This window comes from Podarcis vaucheri, assembly GCF_965113315.1.
Source record: "Podarcis vaucheri genome assembly, contig: SUPER_1_unloc_1, whole genome shotgun sequence".
NCBI classification, from domain to species: domain Eukaryota; kingdom Metazoa; phylum Chordata; class Lepidosauria; order Squamata; family Lacertidae; genus Podarcis; species Podarcis vaucheri.
In genome coordinates this window covers 576888-598709 of record NW_028118828.1, presented here as the reverse complement: position 1 = coordinate 598709, position 21822 = coordinate 576888, and the positions used below count along the sequence as shown (strand labels likewise).

The following is a 21822-nucleotide window of genomic DNA, read 5'->3' as shown; positions in this document are numbered from 1 at the left end:
AGAGATTGTATCCACGCTAGTTGTTTTGCCTACAGGGAAGGGGGTGCGGCTGGCCACTGTTAAGGCTTATCTTTTTAAAATGTCTGCATCATGCTCCTGGAAATTGTTTCAATTTTCAGACGCTGATCTAGTGAATCTATTTATCTTCCTATATTTTATTGGGGCAGATTAGCACAATCTAGTAGTTAGGATGAAATTTTATTTTATTATGATATTTGTCACCATTCATATTTTTCCAACGCACATCCTGCACTTCAGAAACTGTTGGCTTGCTGTGTATGGAATCTTTGTTCACAACCCTAAGTGTGGTCAATGGTTCTTCATTGACTGAAGTATGTAATACATATTGTTTCACACTATGTGAAACAATGTATGTCTGGGTTGAAAACCCCCCACAAAATCTGTCAGTATTGGCAGAGAAAAAGTACAGAATGTAAGCAGAAAAACTGATGCAGAATTATTTTGTATTCTGACTATCATGAGCAATTTTTTTTATGAGCTTTACTCACTGCAAACAACATATCGGATATATTATTCATCTTTTGGACATGTGTGGAAGCTTGATACTGGCATAAACCTTCTCGGGTGATAAAGGATGAAAGAGCTCTGAGTTGAGCCTATGCTATATGTTTAATTTTTATTCCTTGTACATATTTTCAACCAGTTTTAAACAGCAACCCAGTTTTTATACCTGCTTCCTGGGAATAATTCCAGTTTAACTCAATGGCGCATACTTTTGAGTAGAGATATGCCTAAAATTTCACTGACAGAAATCTAGAAGTACTGTATGTCTTCCTACCCTCAGTTACCAGCTGAAATACCAAACTAACTTCATTTTCCTCTAATTTTTTCAAGTGGACAAATAAATTTGCTTTAGGAATGTTTCAAAAGAATTATATTAAAAGAACAGGTGAAATTATTTGGGTCCTTCAAATAAAATTTTAGAATTAAGATTAAGAGAGCAATTTTCTCAGGTACAGGAAGCCAATGATGACAAAACCTTTAAATATCTATATCTATCTATCTATCTATCTATCTATCTTAATCCTATTTGGTTAAAAAAAAGGAGTGGTTAAATGTGAAGGGTTGTTCAGTCTTCTAGGCAAGTTACATGTAGGATTGCACTGCATATTTGTTTTTCAAGCATGATTTAAATGTTGGTTGATTTACCTAGGAGTAAATCTCAATGAGCTTGGTAGTGCTTATTTCTGGGTATACATGCTTAAGATTTCAGCAGTACTAATTTTAAGTCTTTAAAAGGGCTTTCCGTGGGGGGATATTGAACTAAAATGATTGATATAGAACATTTGATTGCAGCAGGCTGGCCTTGGGCTAAATCATTGGTGCTTCAGATTAATGTCCACTATGCATGTCATTGGTAGTTCATAAGCTGTTTCCTCTGTAGAATTGATATTTGAAACCCATATTTCTACGTTTAAACTTTACAAGTGTAATAAACTATTCCATATTCAATCAAGTCTGCAAAAAATACATGGTTTTTCTATGGGATGATTTCTTGGCAAAATTTGAGACATTTATTGTGCTTGCTAAAAGGAATAGCAATTGTCTTCAGTTTTGACCTGAGAGTAAATTTGGTATTAATTATAGACTGGGGAAGTTATTATGGGCAATCTAGCCAGCGTTTTCCATATGATGGGAGAATCCCTGGCACCTACAGATTCAGTAATGTCTAGAAAAGTGAGACGGTTCAACAGCTCTGCTGAAGAAAGTAATTCACTAACTAGTCTTTAGAGTCCAGATTTATATTCTATGAATATGCTATATCCTATTACCACTCAAGAACTTTCTGGTGTGCATTCATTCACAAACCCCAACATTTAATTAGTGGTAAAGTTCTACAATATCTAACAAGGATAAAAACAAATGGAGTCCTATACTGAATCAATAAAATAAGTCTAATACCCAAATTCTTTTAAATGTATTTCGCAAAACCTATGAATACATTGTAGGATAAATCAGTTTAGAATCATAGAATCATAGAGTTGGAATAGACCACAAGGGCCATCGAGTCCAACCCCCTGCCAAGCAGGTAACACCATCAGAGCACTCCTGATGGTTTAAACATAATAGAAGTCCTGTTCAATCAGTCCAAAGACCCATCTGGCCCAGCATTGTGTTCTTATGGTGGCTAACCAGATGCCTGTGGGAAACCCAAAAGCACTCTCGCCACTTGTGATTCCTAGCATTTGAAAGCATACTACCTCTGACAATGGAGGTAGAACATATAGTAGGTAGGGCTATCACTTCCTCTTGTGGGAGTGAATTTCATGGTTTAACTATGCACTGTCTGAAGACATTCTTTTGTGCATCCTACGTCTTCCAGCAGTCAGCTTCATTGGATGGTGATGGTCCTGGTTTTTAAAATTATGAGAGGGAGAAAAGCGTCTCCCTGTCCAATTTGCTACACCATACATAGTTTTATTCATTATGTCTCCCTGCTTCCCATTTTTCCTAAACGAAACAGTTGCAGATGTTATCACCTTTCTATGTAGGGGAATTGCTCCAGTCCCTTCATCACTTTATTTGCTCTTTTCTGAACCTTTTATAGCTCTACAGTATCATATTTGCAGCAAGGCAGCCAGAACTGTGCACAGCATTCCAAGTATAGTCACAGCATAGACCTCACAGCATCATGACACTGGCAGTTTTATTTTCAACCCCTATTGATTCCTGTCATATATTGATCCCTATGTTGGTGTTTCCGTTGCATCAGAAGTGGTTTAGTCATGCTGGCCACATGACTCGGAAAGCTGTCTGCGGACAAATGCCAGCTCCTTTGGCCTGAAAACACAACCTCATAGTTGAATTAGACTGGACTTCACTGTCCAGGGGTCCTTTACCTTTCCCATTCTTTTAACCTATCATGTAATTCACATTTCACAGCTACCACACACCGAGTCAACATCTTCATCAAACTGCCCACTGTGACCCCAAGGTCTTGTTCCTGGTCAGTCACCACCAGTTTAGATTCTAATAGTGTTTATGTGAAATTATATTTTTTTTACCCCATTGTGCATCTCTTTATATTTGCGACTGTTGATTTGCATTTGCCATTTTACTGCCCATTCACCCAGTTTGGAGAAAACTGAAAGTCTGTGAATAACTTTGGGTGACATTCAATGCTGTCTCATTCAATGGGGAGGAAAGCCAAGTTTTTCTAATCCCTCCACCCCTTGTATCCTCCTATGCCATTCCCTCAAATCTGCTGTGATGGGTCTCCATACTGCAGAGTAGATTTAAGGAGGGGCAGCCGTGAGAGGAGGAATCATAGGATCAACAGCTTCCAGGTGCCATAAAACCCCTTAAAGAAAAGTTGAGTTATCAGACTATTTTTTAGGAACTTGATAAGGTCTTTTTTTTAAGGGTATTTTAAGCCCATTTCCATCTGAGCTGGCTATTATAAGAACTTTGTAAATTTATAATAAGATTTTTTAGCTTGCTTGTTTTTCTCTTCCCTCCCCATTCTTTTTTCTATTTGTGTCTTGCATTTTAACATTGTAAGCCCAAACATAGGAATTATGTTGGGGGTTTTTTTAATTGATATGTAAGTTGCTCTGGGGCCTTGCTAGCTGAACTGTAGGATATAAATGCCTCAAATAAATAAAGTTTTCCAGTGTGATCTATGAAATGCTTGGTTCCATAGATGGATCCAAGTATTTGTATTTACACATCTTACTTTACCTTGAAAAACCTAGAGCAACTATCCCACGCAGTCTCCAGTTCAGGCTCTGACCAGGATCTGATCTGTTTATTTTTAACAATGACACACCATTATTTATTTATTTATTTTATTTTAAAACTGTATAGCCCATCCTTCCTCTCAAAAGAGCTCAGTTCAGTCAATACATCCACAATTTAAAATAAAGATAAAAACATTCTAAAAACAATTACAGTTAAAAAACATTATTTCATCTGGTGATTATGTGCTCTCACATACTTTTCTTTGGACTTGGAGCATAATTCCACCTATCCTAATGTTATTATTTTCAATCACAAACTTTTTAGTATACAGTGGTACCTCGGGTTACATACACTTCAGGTTACAGACTCCGCTAACCTAGTAATAGTGCTTCAGGTTAAGAACTTTGCTTCAGGATGAGAAGAGAAATCGTGTTCCGGTGGCGTGGCGGCAGCAGGAGGCCCCATTAGCTAAAGTGGTGCTTCAGGTTAAGAACAGACCTCCGGAACGAATTAAGTACTTAACCTGAGGTACCACTGTTATCTGGCCAAATGTAGATGTGTGTATTTCCCTAGCTTGTGGAAAGTCTCAGTAAGTCGTTGAAGATAACACAATTAGGCTGAATCAAAAACTTAAACTAGAATTATTTCCCAGAGACAGGATAATGTTGATTGATACCCCTTTAAGCCAAGAACATTTTGTATCTAAATTGAAACACCACACAAATTAGGTATCTAATAGGCAGGGGGGAAAAGTGGCAGAACTGGAAGTATGGTGATATGGTTCTTTTTTGGCAACCAACAGCTATATGTTTTTGGGTACTAATCCCCACAATCTTCTCTTGCAGGTGTATTTTATTTATAAAAATATTTATATACTGCTGTATCAGGAAAATATATCCGTGGTTTACAGCAATCACCTAGTTCCAAACCTAGTGAGACAAAGTTACATGTAAATTCAATATGTTCCCCTGCCACTCATCTCACAGAGGAAAAGTCAGTGGAGCAGGGATCCATCGTCTCATTATTTGCAAGTTATTACTTATACACTGTCATACATGTACATGGCACTATATACAGTATAAAATTAGGAGAATAGTAATCTGAGCAAAGTCACCCACATTTCTTACAAGGTAAGGCAGTCATCTTTATTCACCCCCAGACAAGTCATTATTCAGTATATCATTTTTAATTCACATTTTCACTGCATTACAATCAATATAAACGATTCTCGTTTCTCCTCAATCATACTAATAGCAACTAAATTTAAAAGTGAAGAACTGAGGCTGAGAAACTGGAAGGCATTTTAGTACAAGTGGGTAATGCGAAGATATTTTTAACAAGTCCTAAAACTGTGTTGGTTTTCATATCAACATACAGCCATAAGACTTATCTATGCTACATATGCTTAGTCAATTTCTGGAAAAAATTAAACATTTTATTATTTGAAATAAGAGCAGACCAAAAAAGCAAACTGATAAACTGAGGATTCCCAGAACAATAGAGGTTACAAAATGAAGTTGGACCACCAACTTGACCTAAATTTTATTGTTCGTTTTTATGTTTTTATATTGTGTGAAAGCCTTAATGGAGAATGTGGGTTTTATAGAGGAATATGAAAGAAGTAAGAGGTGGCATTAGAGAACATTACTGGATGCAGTTCCAGGTATAATGGGGCAGCAAGGGAGAAAGGGCAGAGTTATGTGGGAAAATGGTAGACCTTTGGATTGCTGAGGGTGTTGGAACCCAAGGCGTGAATGTCTCAGATATGTGAAGATGCCACCACCTGCAAGGTTCTCTTTGCCTCCATGATAGTTGGATCCCTATGAAACCTCATAGACCATCCATCATGTAATTTTGTGAAAGGGGAAATTGTTACTATTTGGTGATGGATTGAATGTAGGAGTTGAAGGAATGAGCAGATGAAGGATAAAAATCATGACTATGTGCCTTTCCCACAGGGTGGATGATGTCAGTGGATAAGAAGAGGGGGGCTTAGGAGAAAAGATAAGCTCATTCATGGACATATTGAGTTTGTAATGACAACAAAGCATCCAAGTGAAAAAATCAAAGGGGCACTTGGACATGAGAGACTACATGAAAGGAAAAAGTTTTGGATGTCAAGTACAGGTGGTTCTGAAAGCTGTGGGATGTAATGGGGTCACCCAGGGACAGTGTAGAGTGCTGTAATATAGGTCAACTGGTTTTGTGATGTTCTGTGGTTATTATTGCTGATTCCAGTTACTTAATTCTGTTGCTGTGGGATACAGCCATCCCTTCATGCATTGCTTCAGCCTGATGTCACTTTTTCCTGGTTCTTTCTTTGTTAATGAGAGTAAATGTGGCTTAACACAGCAAGAACAAAACAAATATTAACTCACATTGATAACAGAGATGCTTACATAGTTTTCAAAATTGATTGAAAATGTTTGCATATATATATATATATAATGTTCTGCCTCTTTAAGGTTCTTTTTTTCTTTGCTAAATAAATGTTCTTATCTCTGGTGACATTTTTGTATATGAATGGTGAGTGATTGTGTGTTGACCAGGGAATATGCTGTTAATCTTTTTTAAAATGTGTACAGTGCATGCTCAGTTCTACATTTTTCCCATATTGTGGAATATATTGCAGAAAAAGCAATGGGAGGAATTCAACATCATACTCTTCTGTTCATTCCATCAGCATAAGAATATCTGCTTGCCAGACTGAATGATTCCTCCTCTCCTCCCCCCTACATGCTGTTGAGAGTTTTCTTGATCCTGTGGCTCAGATTGGGAGGCAGGGAGACTTGGGGAAGCCTCATTGGCCTTGGCCTGGCTTCTGCTAGCACACTGGGTTAGATGAATGTGGGCGAAGGAAGTGTGTACCTGAAATATTTAAAACAAAATTAAAGGTGTGTGTGTGTCAGGCTTGTAATTAAATCCACACATTTTACTATCTTCCAGTGGTCTGATGGAGAACTCTGTCTTTTTGCAGCAGTCTCCTGCATTTTTATGGTCTTGCAGCCTGCTTGGTTTCTATGCTGGACTCACTCCATTGCGGCTGGTCTTGTGTTGTCTGTTTACTTACTGAATGGAAGGGGAAAGTAGATGAGGGAAAAGAATAAAGATGGTATAGGAGCCCACTGCGCCTGGCCAGCTATCACCACTGGAGCACTAGAGGAAGGCAGAATAAGAAGAGAGCAACAGCCATGTGCCCATTAATTCCAGTTTTGAAGGGCACATGGCTGTTGGTCCTTCTGATGTGCCCTCCCCAAATGGCTTTGCGAGGAATATTTCCATGGCGGGGTGCAGTGGGCAAACAGAGTCCGCCAGCCCAGTCCTTGCCACCAAAGCAATCACTAGCCTGGTGCAGCGGGCTCCATTTGCCCTCCACACCCCACCATGTACAGTAACACTCCTCGCTAAGCTGCTCTAGGAGGGCACGTGAGATGGACACAACAGCCATGCCTTTGCAAGGCTGGGTTCCTTCTCCCTGAGTGGCTTTGCAAGGCTGGGACCTGATCAGATCCCCTTTTCACACTCAGGGCTGGTTTGAGGAGGGTGGCATGAGAAGTGTGCCCCCTGCCCAAAATGCGCCTGGGGCAATTGCCCCGGCTACACCCCACTATGTCCCTGCTTTAGCCCACTACTGCCCATAAAAGGAAAATGGCCTGAGACAAAGCTAATTGATCCTTTCAGTTACTGCAGATAAGCAGTACTGGAGCCAGTCAAACATGCATAAGACCATTTTTGAACACTAGCTGGTAGAAGGAGCTATAAAGACAGGTTGCATGGAGTGATGTTGAGTCCGTGGCCATATTCCAGTGATCATATCTTTGCATATATCAAGACATATATGATTTGAAGGCTACCACTTTGGTGAAGCTAAGCAAGTTTGGTTTGGGTACAGGCCTGAATGGGAGATTCTCTAGGAACTACATATGCACTACCTTAGGTTCTATGAAAAAATATAGGTGGAATATAAATGGCAGAAAATAATAATTTAAAAGATCTTAAGCCAACATATGAACAGGGCTTGTGTAACGACACATAGATGTTTCGCTCTTCTTTTTGTGTGATCTGGGAAACAAGCCAGGATGTCTTCAGTTTTCTATAACTCCGTGTTATGTTCAGATTGGAAAGCCATGCTAATGACTTCTAAACAAGTTAGAATATAAAGTTCTGGTTTTTAAAGCCATTTACCATGGTTTCCTGGTTCTGGTGTAGTGGCCTTTGTGTGGGGCTTGAGATTGTCAGAATGCATCCCCTCTTGTCTTCCAGGCATCCGGCCATTTTATGTGTGCAAACATGTTTGTGATTCCGCTGGAGGAGAAGCACCTCAAACCTTCCCCTACCCCACTGTCTCCATAGAGTCCATACACAGGTGTGGGTTCATGTGGCCAACAAGTGTGAAGTTATCTTAGGCAGTGTTCGGAATTCTCCAGGTGCCAGGCGCGTTTTGCAACTGGTGCAAGTTCAATTGCGACCACATGGAAATTTCTGAATGCCAGGTTGGTGACTGACATCTCCACTTGGCTGATGGCACTGTGGCACTGCTAGGCAAGCCAGGTGACTCGGATGCAGCCAAAGACACATAATAATAATAATAATAATAATTTATTATTTGTACCCCGCCCATCTGGCAGGGTTTCCCCAGCCACATGTCCTGTGCTTCTGCACTGTCGCACAAGCCAGATGACTCACATAGCAGCAAACTTTGCTTCAGCAGTGCTGTGAAGAAGAAGAAGAGTTTGGATTTGATATCCCGCCTTTCACTCCCTTTAAGGAGTCTCAAAGCGGCTAACATTCTCCTTTCCCTTCCTCCCCCACAACAAACACTCTGTGAGGTGAGTGGGGCTGAGAGACTTCAGAGAAGTGTGACTGGCCCAAGGTCACCCAGCAGCTGCATGTGGAGGAGCGGAGACACGAACCCGGTTTCCCAGATTATGTGACTACCGCTCTTAACCACTACACCACACTGGCTCTCACATTGTGAGAGCTGCAATCCTAGGCACACTTTCTTAAGGGTAAGAAAGCCCCTCTCAGGGAGGTGGGGCTCACTTCCAAGCAAATGTGCCAAGGGATAAAGAGGAGGAAGTGCGTTCGCCCTCATGCCTACACGTGCAAGCTCACCCTTCCCCATGCTCCTGTCTTTCATGAGGCGGTTGCTGGGTGCCTCGGAGCAGCCATGCTGGACCGGCCAGGGCACCCCAAAAGGTGTTTCTCCCACTCCCCCCTGTCCCCCTTGCAGTATTAGTTCATATGTTTTGGGGGGGAAGGTTACTGTAATTGGTAAAATGCACGACTGAATTGTTAAATATGTTAATGTTGATGATCTACACGATTCATTTTTTGCTTTGCAACCTTGTGCCTAGACATTCCGTTGTGGCAACCTCAGCCAAGGTTTAAGGTGCCATTTGGCGAATAGCTTACATACCTGAATTTCTAATACAATTTTTAGGCCAATGGGTATAACTGGTAGTTCTGATTCCTCTTCAGTGCCTAAATCTAGGGCAATTTTTATTTCACGGATCCCCAAACCATTTAGACCATGTGGCTCTTGGGGCAAAGAACATAATTATCTGACTTAGGCACCTACCCTGCCAACTGGAACATGCCCTCAGGTGGGGAACCTGCAAGGTGGGGAACCTGCAAGGTGCAAGTACCAGATATTTATTGGGGACTCCTTCTGCCTCATTGTGCTTCTTCTCCAATAACTCCAGTATTAAGATGGGCTTTCTAGGTAAGTCACCTTCTCCATTCCTGGTAAATTGGTACTCTTTTCATTTGGGGAAAATAGCTGGTGCTAGGGGGAAATAAATATTCCCTAGCAGACAGAAGAGCTCTCTTGCTTTTTGCTAATGTCTCTTGTGGTCATCTTCAGGCAGGCTTTCCCTCCAAGGCATTCAGGTCAGGCCTTCCTGCTGTTGCTATTCATGTGAGCACTCTCCCCAGAAACATTGTGGACTACCTTTTAATCTTCCTCAGGAATATCTAGGACACTATTCTGGTTTCTTCTCCCACTGGTCTTAACCACACCTGCCCAGCAATGCCATTCTTCCACTTGTACCTCATCTGTCAAGGTTGAATAATTGCAAGAGGATTGTTTAATCTCCTGCCTGGGCTCTGGGGCTAGTAAAGGTCCAGTGGACTCCTCCCCAAGTTCTTGGGCGTGGGGTAGAAATGGACTGTTTTTAGTGTCCCCTTGGGCGTGCCTTGCATCATGAACTATTTAAAACTGAATGGGAAGCCTAGACTTTGAAAGTCATCTAATCTTCCTTGCTGTATTATACTGTATTGTTTTAATTAGTGTTTTTATAGTTGTTTTGATTTTGTGTGGAGTGCCCTACCTGGGTGGATGGAGCAGCCAAGTAATTTCGTTGTCCCCGAGAGGGGGCAATGACAATAAAGATATTATTATTATTAAAACCAAATGTACAATTGTATATTTTAGAATATTCCTGAAAATTAAAAACATAGCATAATACTTAACTTAAAAAAAAAGTAAACTTGTGCTTCTTGTCACCACTTTTTACTTGGGGTATAAAATGGATTTCAAGCTATATCTAGAAGTGTGTCATTTCCCCTGCAATTGAGCAAGGGGAAATCTACCAAAGTCAGCAATGGAACAAGATAGCTGAGCCTTCATTCTAGTATTATTTAGGTCCCACAGTGATGCAACTTCTCTGACGGCTTGGGGCTAACGGGAGGTATTATCTTTATTAAAACATAAAGTGTCTTGATGCAGTGTAATTCAAACACATTTCCCACACTATAGAAATATGCAGAGAATGACATGTAGAACAGCTTTCAGAAAGCAGAAGCTTTGATCTTCTCTTTTAAGAGCTGAGATCCCAAAACTTCCAGGAAGGGTTTATAACCAGTCTTTTTCTTTTGTTTCATAGCAAGATAATGATGAAATATAGCAATCCATTTTGTAGAGATTTTCTACAGTCTTTACATAGTAAAAAAACCCTAGAACCTCTCTTAATTCTTTTACAAATGAACACTTAGGTAAACTAGGATTTGGGTTTACCCTAGAAGAGATATTTTTAAATTACTGAAACATGTTAATATAATTTAAATTTTAAACTACTTTTAAAGCAAAATCTCCTTATAATGCTGTAACTTGGGGTTATGGTCATCAGTTTAGAAGCAGATTGAATTCACAGGCTTTCTGGTTCTCCATTTTAAGAACTGGGGCTGATTTTAAAATTGCAGAAATAATACTTCTGCACTGTCTTGTCTAGAGTAGGTCATTCCAGGCAAAGCAAGCAAGCAAGCAAGCAAAACCCTGGCAACCTTCTAACATGTGAAAAGTTAGCATACCTGGAAGAAGGTGATCTCATCATTTGTGAAAATTTATGTAGGTTCACAGCAGTGTGGGAAATTTGTCAGGCACCAAGAGTGTTTTGTGACTGGCACAGGTCCAATTGCGACCACATAGAGATTTCTGGATGCCAGGTTGATGACTGACATCTCCTTCTAGCTGTCCCCTCCAGCTTTCTTAAGCAGGTAAGCAGAAGAGCTTATTTATATCCCACCTTTTTCTCCAAGGAGTATGATTCACCCTGCTTTCAGTTAATCCCTACAATAACCCTATGAGGTAGGTTAGGAGGCTGTAACTTGCCCAAAGTCACCTAGAATTGAAATCCTGATTTCCCAGGTCCTAGTCTGACACTAATCACTACACCACACTGACTTCCTACAGTCAGTGTCCCATAGCAGAAGTATCTGCTGTGGGACAGCTATATAAATTAAGTAGGTAAATAAATATGGGGAAAGCAAAATGTCACTTTGAGAAGGATCTGAAATATTTTTCCTTGAGATTTGAGTTTGTTTTATTCTGGATTGCTTATTTGATGTTTCAGTGTGTTGCAAACTGCTTTGAGATTTTCTCATTGAAACATACAGTATATAAATGAAATGAATAACAACAACAAGAAATTCCACTGAGGGGGAAATGGCTCCCAGACATTCCGTTGTGGTGACAATACCCCAGGTTTAAGGTGCCATTTAGCAGTTAGCTTATATATCTGAGTTTCTAACACTGGTTCACAGGATACTTCATGGGCAGGCTGTTTGTTGACTGATTGCTTAATCATACATGTATGAATACATCTCACAGCAGGTATTGATACCTAACAGTACTTCTAAAATGTTTGGAGAGAAACACTGGGCAATGAATTGAGGAGATTTCACCCCTCCCATATCCAAGAATCTGCTGATGTCTCTGCTGATTCCCCAGAGAGGAGGGGGCGGTTCTGCTCTCTACTTATTTCGCTCCAGCCTCACATCAGAAAGAGAGAGAGAGACTGAGTGTTAGAGAGAGATTGTATGTATAGATAAGGTTGCTGCTAAGAGCAGCTGCAGACACTCAGTGCAGTTCAGCATTTTCGTTTAGACCTCATTTAGCTCTGTACATAGTTGTGTATTATAGTTGTAGATAGAATAAAGAAAATATTCTACAGAGCTGCTCTCCGAGTGGTTTATACTCTGCTATACTCTGCTGCACTCTGCTGTGCGACGACTATCTTCTTGTTGAAGTGAATCCGGTGCTCACAACTCTAAGCTGTGAGTCCACAGCACTTTGACCTGTTCCTGTGCAGAAGGTGGTCTCTGGAAGTGCTACCCAGCTCGCCTAGCCCAGTCGGGGCTGAAGTGTGTGAGTCCAGTTGGTGGCACTGGCTCAAGGGCGATGCTGACATGAATGGCTACCGTACAAATAACTCCAGTGGGAGATTGTTGGCAAACCTAAGTTGGGGGGATTTTTGAGAGAGGAGGGTTGCAACACATGGGGAGGGTTAAACTTTACTTCCTCAGTATTCTTGTATACCATTTAAACTTGAAAATTGCCAACAGAAACTTAATTTCCATACAGGGTTCATTGTTTGCGCTGCAGTCACAATGAAGATCACCCCCATCTGGAAATTAGAACTGGGGAGTGGGGTGGCTCAGTGCAGTCTGAATCCTATGTGTATGTGGGAACAATAGATAGAAAATGAGGGTCTATATATTTGTATGAGAGAAAAAAGACGATATGTGCGCACATTTTGTGTGGATGTGTATGAATATGTGTGCTTCTACGTAGATTAAAGTGGCCAATTGCAAAAGAGAACAGATCTCCTACAGCGTTAATTGTTTTCTGGAAGAGGAAATTTCAGCAGGTGTAATGTGTTACATAAACTACACCTGCTCCATTTCTTTGTATTACACAATTATTAAAAGTTTAGGAATCCTGCCATCTTTTGCATTTGGCCACCCTTTGTGTGGGCAGCTGTGTGTTGTGTGAGTATAGGCGGCCATACTCAGAACTAGTATGCTGTCCTCAGGTGGGGGAAAAATCCCACTCTTGGTATAATATTGTATTTCTCATTAGGATTAAGTAACTTTCATTAAGCCATCTTGACCTTTGTCAAAAATATTCATATTCTGGTTGATGAACGACTTGATTTGCCTTGCAATATTCAGTGTTTTCGTTTCTGTGTCAAGGTTGTAGAGTAAGGTTTGCTTTAGTTGAGGTTCTATCATTTCTTCTTGGAAACCACTAGCTTAACCTTAAAGCACATATATTCACAGTTTAAAAAATAAAATAAAATAAAACACAAATAGCCTTCAGAGGTACTTTATAAGAATATATTTAGTAACTATTAATGTACCTGCACTGGAAGTTCTTTTTCATAACTGAGATAGCAGGTTCAGAAAATTTACTAAAAATTTCCTGGTTGAAATGCCAGAACCTTCCTTATCCCTTTAACTCCAAAGAAAGCAAAATTATGTATGTTGAACTGAAGTAGAATGACATTCATTTTTCATAACTTCATTGCTATTAGGCCTGCTCAGGTGCTCACCAAGAAGATACACAGGGAAGGCTGGGGCTAGCCTTTCTTTGGCTGTCCTCAACTCCAGCCTAAGCTTCCTTTGGGGCAAAGAAGGGGGAAACTGGTACAAAAAATTTAAGTTTCCAGTCATCTTTTTTGCTTTTTTAAAATCAAACATTGTGGATTTGTGTTTACAAAGAAGATTTTTGTTTTTGTTTTTAATTTGGGGACAAGGCTAAGCTCACCTTCCTGTCACTGTCAGAAAGACTCCAGTGTGACTTTCAACACTTGGAAGACAGAACAGGTTAATCAGACTTCCAGCTGCAGCAAAATTCTTGCCTCTTTCAGCATACCCAGGAGAACACATCTTCCTAGGAATGTGCAAACAGGCAGGAGAAAAACTGACATAGGTCTAATCATCTTTTTATTATTATTTTGAGGTAAGCCTCAAACTATACCGTGTTTGTTTCTCTCCCTCTCCCTTGTGATAGTACGTCAAAATAAATGTGCTTTCGAGTTGTAGATGTCTGAGCCTCTGGATAACCTCAGGGCAAAATAAGCAAACAAGAGATCCGTTCATGAAAAATGGAACTTTAAATTCAGGCAAGATGAAAATAGTACTCTAACAGTATTCTATCCCAGCCTTGCTGTTAAATGATGTAGGCCAGGACCTAAAACTTGCAATTTATAATGAAGTTTCATCTAACCATCTTTTAGAAAGCAAGGCCCTTTTCTGTGTGTATTGGGAAGTTATGAGGTTCTTATATGTATTGCCAATTCAGTTCAGGCAGATTGCTAAATCTTCATCACTGAAGCTCCAATTCTTGGAATTCTAAGATGTTAAACACATAAGGAATTATTGTGGTGAAGAACAAGTGTTGCTTTGGAAGCCTAGGAATTGGTTGGAAAGTTCAGGAATGCAAATAGTTGCAAAGTAACAACCATCTGCCACTTATGATCCCAGCTGTCCAAATTCTCAGTCACTGCTGTTACAAATTGCCACTTAAAATCCAGTTGTTTTTTCATTTATATACAATGTTGAGACAAGTGTTCTAGTTTTAATTTACATACCCTGAAAATGTTTGTGGCCTTTGCAGTTTTGCTGTAAACTAACACATGTCTATGCTGGAATAGCTTTAAGAAATTCAATTTGGTAAACATGTAATTTTCTTACAGGGAATTTTGAATAGGACTGCCTCATATCAGGTTATATTTTTTGTCTTCCTAATTGCAGAGCTTGTTTCATGGTGATAGCTGGCAGAATAAAGTATTTCTAAGGAATGACTTGCTTATTTTTCTTTTTGTGCTATAGTTACAAAACAATATGGGTTAAATAAATAATATGGTTTTAAAAGAAATTCTTTGAGAGCTAATGTCCATTATAGCAGAGGCTTGAAGACTATCACAGATATATTTTTAGCTTTTCCAGGTCACTTCTCTGCAAGCAAGCACTTGATTTTTTAGACCACATTTCAAATTGTGCTGCACTATGAAATTTATTTTAAGATGGACAGATTTATGCTGGGAGCTTTTTCATTCCTTTTCAGCTCATCACATTACTACTTAAAATGGAAAATAGTTCAATTTATTCTAGCAATAAAGCATATGTTATTTTATAAATATATGATTTTATACATAATTTTTATACTGAAATTCACCTATTACTTTTAAAAATAGCCTGATGTCAAAATGTTTGCTGATTATTGGAAATGTAATATGTAATAGAATGCAAAATACTTCATTGTTTCTTTTCGACATATAAAGTTACACTCTTTTTACTCCCCAGGGTATTGTGAATAATGACTCTAATATACTGGTTGTGAGCATTCCATATTTTTCTTCTTATGTTTGGTCTCTCATTATTAATAAGCAACTTCTAGTTCATTTAAAAAACTAGGTATTATTTTCTATTTTCTCTCTCTAGAATAGCCCCTTGTTGCCTCTTCACTTGTGTGCTGCCTGTCAAGATCCAGGCAGAATTTTCATTACCATCTTTCTATACTCCTCCATTTCCAAATGTGAATTACCACATTTTCTTTACAGCTTTGTGTGTTTCACTGAATATGTGGGGAACATTTTATTGTATCATGAAGAGACAATTATGTGTTTGGCATTGAGTATATACCGTATTTTTCGCTCTATAAGACGCACTTTTCCCCTCCTAAAAAGTAAGGGGAAATGTGTGTGCGTCTTATGGAACGAATGCAGGCTGTGCGGCTTTTGCTGAAGCCAGGAGAGCAAGAGGGATTGGTGCACACCGATCCCTCTTGCTCTCCTGGCTTCAGGGATAGCCTCCTGAAGCCTCCTGAGCACAGCGGGAGCACTCTCGCTGTGCTCAGAAGGTTTCGTGTTGCTTTCGCTGAAGCCAGGAGAGCAAGAGGGAAGGGGCTCCGTTTCTGCTGCCGCTTTGCTGAAGGGGCGCCTCACAGAGAGGGAGAGAACATTTTTTTTCTTGTTCTCCTCCTCTAAAACTAGGTGCGTCTTATGGTCGGGTGCGTCTTATAGAGCGAAAAATACGGTACTCAGTAGGGTGTTAACGCCATTCACATACTTGCTGCCTTGCAAGTATACCCATATGATACACGTGTTAGTCACATTCACGCTCTACTTCTCAGGCATACCCAAAAAGTGTTAGGTGTACATCGTTAAGAGACGTGGGTGGCGCTGTGGTCTAAACCACCGAGCTTCTTGGGCTCGTCGGTCGTAAGGTCGGCAGTTCAAATCCGTGCAACAGAGTGAGCTCCTGTTGCTTTTTCGCAGCTCCTGCCAACCTGGCAGTTCAAAAGCATACCAGCATAAGTAGATAAATAGGTACCCCTGCAGCAGAAGGGTAAACAGCGTTTCCATGCACTCTGGTTTCCATCACAGTGCCCCATTGCACCATAAGTGGTTTAGTCATGGTGGCCACATGACCCAGAAAAGCTGTCTATGGACAAATGCCGGCTCCTTTGGTCTGAAAGCGGAGATGAGCACTGCACCCCATAGCTGAATTCAGCTGGAGTTAACTGTTCAAGGCTTTGGACCAATTATATAAGATTTCACAGCTCTGAATTATTCCTGATCCATTCCTACAACAGAATTTTTTTTTATGGATTTGCTGCTAAGTAGGCTTGTTGTGTTTAAATTCTCTCTGTTAGTAGTGCTAGGTATGATTTAGTGTAGTTAAGAGAGTGGTGCGAACAGGTAATTTATTTAAAAGTCTGACCTCTTTTAACAGCAAATAAATTCCGCCTTGTGACCTGTTTACCGTATATAGATTCTTTAGTTGTGCAATCCTATGCATATGTACTCAGAAGTCCCTCTGTGTTGTTATGCTCAGATAAGTGTAAATAGGATGGCAGGCCTAATTTCATTCAGCGTTCAATGCAGTAATTAAATATGTTAATTCCTAACAATAAGGCCTGTTTTTGTATTTTGTCCGATAGTTAATTTAATACTTTATTTTGTGTTCTGTGTAGCGTGTTAAAAATATGCAGAAGGTATTAAATAATAGTAGTATTTTCCAGAATGGTAACAAATAAAGATTGTGAGCTGTGTGTTTTATTCATTTACAGCAGTGTTTCCCAAACGTTTTTGGGCAACGGCACACCTGTTTACCGGAAAAAAATCTCGCGGCACACCACCATTAAAGCCCCGCCCCGTGACGTCAGCGCGCAGCGTCACGCCGGGAGGGACGCACAAAAGTGAACGTTTTTTCCCTTCCCCTTGCCGGGGTGGGAGGAGGCAGCAGAGCGAGGGACTGAGGGACGGCGGCAGCTGAGGCGGCGGCGGCTGTTGTGGTGGTGGCGGCGATAGTGGGCGGAGGAGGAGCCGTCGCCGGGAGTTGCTGCTGCTGCTGTTGCTGCTGCTGCCCGGACATGCCGGCCTCCTCCTCCTCCACTGTCGCGCGCGCTGCCCCGCCGCTCGGCACCACCACCGCGGAGCCGCCCCCGGCTCGACGCGGATCCTCGCCGCCGCCGCCGCCTCTCGCCGCCTGACTCGCCCGCCTCCCTCCCACGGCACACCAGCCGGTGTCTCACGGCACACTAGTGTGCCGCGGAACACCGGTTGGGAAACACTGATTTACAGCACCTAGTGTATACTGAGGGACGCGGGTGGCGATGTGGTCTAAGCCACAGAGCCTAGGGCTTGCAGATCGAAAGGTCGGCGGTTGGAATTCCCGCAGCGGGGTGAGCTTCTGTTGCTCGGTCCCTGCCCCAGCCAAACTAGCAGTTCGGAAGCACGTCAAAGTGCAAGTAGATAAATAGGTACCGCTCCTGCGGGAAGGTAAACAGCGTTTCCATGTGCTACTCTGGTTCGCCAGAAGCAGCTTAGTCATGCTGGCCAATAAAGCGAGATGGGCGCTGCAACCCCAAAGTCGTCCGCGACTGGACCTAACGGTCAGGGGTCCCTTTACCTTTTAGTTCATATTACATTCTTCCACAAATGATTAAAAGGTGCAATATATAAACATACTCTTTAACAGCCCTGACCAAATGGTGGAATTTACAATATGAATGGCTTAGACTGTTGACATGAGTGCCCCTGAGCACCCTCTTCTGCTTTGTAGAGCCCACATGGCTCATTGGTATACTCCAGAGCTCATGGCAATGAAACAGGCTGGGAGATGGCTTGAACATAAGTGGAGGAAAACAACAGGTGAATGCAATTGAACATTGGTGAGTGCTCATTTCTGAACCTACTCAGTGGCAGTGAAGGAAGCAAAGAAGGCATACTTTGCGGCCTCCAATACATAGCCACTGTATCGTTCAGCAGAGTTTTTCTGAGTAGTTTGGGGCCTTTTATAGTCTGGCCCAAAAGGAGGTGGTATTTACTTCCTTTCGCTTTAGCTCCTTGCTGCCATTCGTGCACTCTGTACCCCAAGATGATTTGGTTTTATTTGTTATCAGGACACTTGTTAAAAACATATTCCTGTGATAATGCTGTCTTTTCTGTTTTCTTTCATGTGAATGTCAGGGAAAAAATAATAATTGAGTTTTGCTACTATGCATTAGTATGCATTGATCAGCATTTTATTGTTTACTAGTTCATTCCTAAAATCATATTGTTTTTGTTTTTGACTCTGTGAATGTTGTATAGGCTCCACAGCTGGCAAGAAAGCACAGGGTTTCTGTCTATTTCAACAATTTTTCAGGAATGAATTTACGGGGAATTATAGAGCTGGAAGTTTGCTGCAAAGCAAGATTCTTCTCCCACCACAGATCAGTCCCCACAGTAGCAAAGTGTGCTGTAAATAAGAAGCTCCTGTGTTGCAGAAAAATGTCTGTAAGATACCTCTAGATGACTTGAGGAACTGAGCCAAGCTGCATACTGATTGGATAGTGCACAATTTTGTGTGACTGGTTATAAAAATATAGTTCCAGCAAGTATGGGCAACTGTTGCCAGCAGTTATCACACAAATACAAGTCAAGACAATAGATCATAATTCTGTCATTTAGGTGAGCTTCGGATATTTCATAGTCAATGTGGTTTCCCCTGTAAATCTATTTTTGTAATCAGCAGACACAAGGAGTTGGATCCAGGCTTGGCCTTCTGTGAACAGAAGGGTTCCTTTCATCGGGAGATGGATTATGATCTAGTGGAGGAATTCCACTGGTGGAATAGGGGAGGTCATTTTTATCCACCACTCTCCCCACAGCCCACCATGTTCCCTAAAAATCTGATCTGAGGATGCATATTTCTCTCTTAATTAATCGTCTAACATGGCCAAGCTTAGAAGACTGCAAGAAGGAATTCAGAAGCAGCAATGCCTGCGAATGTCATGGACTCTGAATGGATCTTTGATAAAAACAGAACATTGAGCAAATGAAGATGAGAAATGGAGGTTGAAGAGATATTGGTGATAAGATAGCTGAAAGAGGGTATAAAGCCTTACAGAAACATTAGCTAATCCATTCAGTGGAGTGGGGACATTTAAGGGTAAGTCAATGGGCTGGTAATTTTTAAAATCATAGTTTTATAACTGAACTTGAAGGCTAACTGTGCATAAAAATATATTGGTTCCTGTCACATTAAAAGTCTAAGTACAGTATCTAAAGGGAGATAGTGAATTCTTTAGATAAAAGCACATTCTTCTAGTGACTTTTCTTGAACTCTGTATCAGTATGTATCAATAGCATTTATACAAATGGTGGTAGGTAGTTGGGTTAAACTATTGGTGTACAGAAAGGATATTTAAAAGTATGTATCTCTTTCATCTCCTGCCTGGCTGCAAAATCCTACAAGTCAAATTTTACAGTACAGTCATACCTCATGTTGTGTCGGGTTCATGTTGCGTCTTTTCAGCTTGCAAACGCGGCAAACCCGGAAATGTTTAGTTTTGGGTTTTGCCGCACACGTGCAGAAGCATTCTGTGTGTTTCACACATGTGCAGAAGCTCTCTATCGCGTTCTGTGCTTGCGCAGAAGCACCCTCTAGTTGCGGATTTTTCAGGGTGCAAACGGCACCCCGGAACGAATCGTGTCTGCAGCGAGAGGTACCACTGTAAATGTTACAAGCTTTGTAAATTTTGAGGAAGTACCTTGTTAAAGGGTAGCTAATACTTTGAATCTCATAGTCTCTTAACTGCATCCTGAGCACAGCTGCATGTTCTTACTTTGCTCACTGCCAAATCTAAACAAGGTCGTAGGAAAGATTAGATTAGGAATTGAGTTTTACTAGAACCAAATATCAGCTACTCATCTAGACTTTTACACTGCCAAACCAAAACAAGGCCATACAAGATTAGATTAGGAATTGAATTTTACTAGAACTTAATCTTAGCTACTCATTCTAGCTACTTGTCTTTAGCAAGTGTTTCTATAGTGTGGTCTTAGTCCTATGCCCACTTACCGGTACTTGGGTGTAAGCCCCTCTGAACTCATTGACACTTATTTCCCAGCAGACCTGTATACTGCACTACTAATAGAAGAGTCTTTCTGTAGTCCTTCCATTTTTTAGTCCAGCAGTTTCCCCATCTGCAGTTTTTGAATGGTTTGAAGATCAACTACTACACATAACTTTTAACTGCTGTGATTTGGAAAACATCCACACTGAAGTTGATGTAGACAAGCAGGTTATTTTTTTAAAATGGTGCTGTGTCCTGAATAATTTTGAATTTTTTACATAGCCTTGTGAAGAATCATGCCCCAAACATTTGAGGCTGTCTGTCCAAATTCTGGATAAAGCCTAGGTAGAGCAAATAGTTTTTCCAGACATGCCTATGCATGAATTCAAATTGTTAAGAATTTGTTTGATAAGAGAATGTGATTCCATTTGCCAACTATATGTGATGCTTTCTCCCATCATTTTGAGCTTGTAGTTACTTGAGCCCCATTTTTAGAAGCAGTAAAAGAGATTTTTAAAAATTGTACAATTATAAGAAAGTGAGTGATGCAGTGAGTGAACTGAAGCAGTCAAAGTGTATGATGCTTAATATTTTAAAATCAAATATAAAGTATTATATGAACTTGTTTATTCAATTAAAAACTATCCATCTTATGGTTGAAATTATAATACAGACTTACAAATTTGTAAAGAGACATGCACATAAGCTATTAACTTTGAATGTTGACTATTATGTCAGAAAGCATAGCCTTTATAACTGAGATAGTAAAAATACTATTTTCTTGATAGTTGCCAGAATATTTGGGTCTGAACTGTAAGATCTAGGAAACTCCATTAATATTGAGAAAACTTCATTCTGATTATGGTAGCAATACCTAATTTGACCTTATGACATGAGGTTTGTGAAATACATGTTAGACGTGGAGAGTCAGTGAACTGTACTGTCAAGAATGTAGGGTTTGGGTGTGGGAGACATAAGCCCATAGCCTCACTTAGCTGTAGAGTGGTACCTTAGGTTAAGAACTTGCAGTTTCACCCACCAGGTTTAGTTAGGAATTAATATTTTGTATTAAGTTCTGTGTAGCCATGTATAAGATATGTTTCTTTTCCAAGATCCAGATGCTAGTTTTTTATTAGTCACAAAAAGGCATATGATTACCCACACACCCCTTGAGTTGTCAACCAATTTTTTTTTAATTGCTCATGGAATAACTATTCTTTGTAAAAAATCTATGCAGCTGGGGGAAGGGGTGGCTAAATGCAGAAAATAGAAGGGTGAAAAGAGTATATGAGAGAGGAAAGTACATGGAATTTAGTATTGGAGACCCTGAGTGTTTTTAATTCTACTTGTTTGATATATAGTACAACATGGGTAACTAAGGCAAACTAAGGCCCAGGGGCCAGATCCGGCCCTATTGCCTTCTAAATCTGGCCTGCGTACAGTCTGGGAATCAGCGTGTTTTTACATGAGTCCTTTACATGTGTCCTTTT

General features: G+C 40.5%; 2 protein-coding genes across 5 annotated transcripts in view; both read left to right on the top strand.

The window, feature by feature from the left end:
• Window positions 1-21822, top strand: part of BMPR2 (bone morphogenetic protein receptor type 2) — a 92336-nt gene that overhangs the window by 1656 nt on the left and 68858 nt on the right. The gene's annotated exons all lie outside the window — the stretch shown is intronic.
• The window catches only part of KIAA2012, a 244930-nt gene that overhangs the window by 166933 nt on the left and 56175 nt on the right, over window positions 1-21822 (top strand). The window lies entirely within an intron of this gene.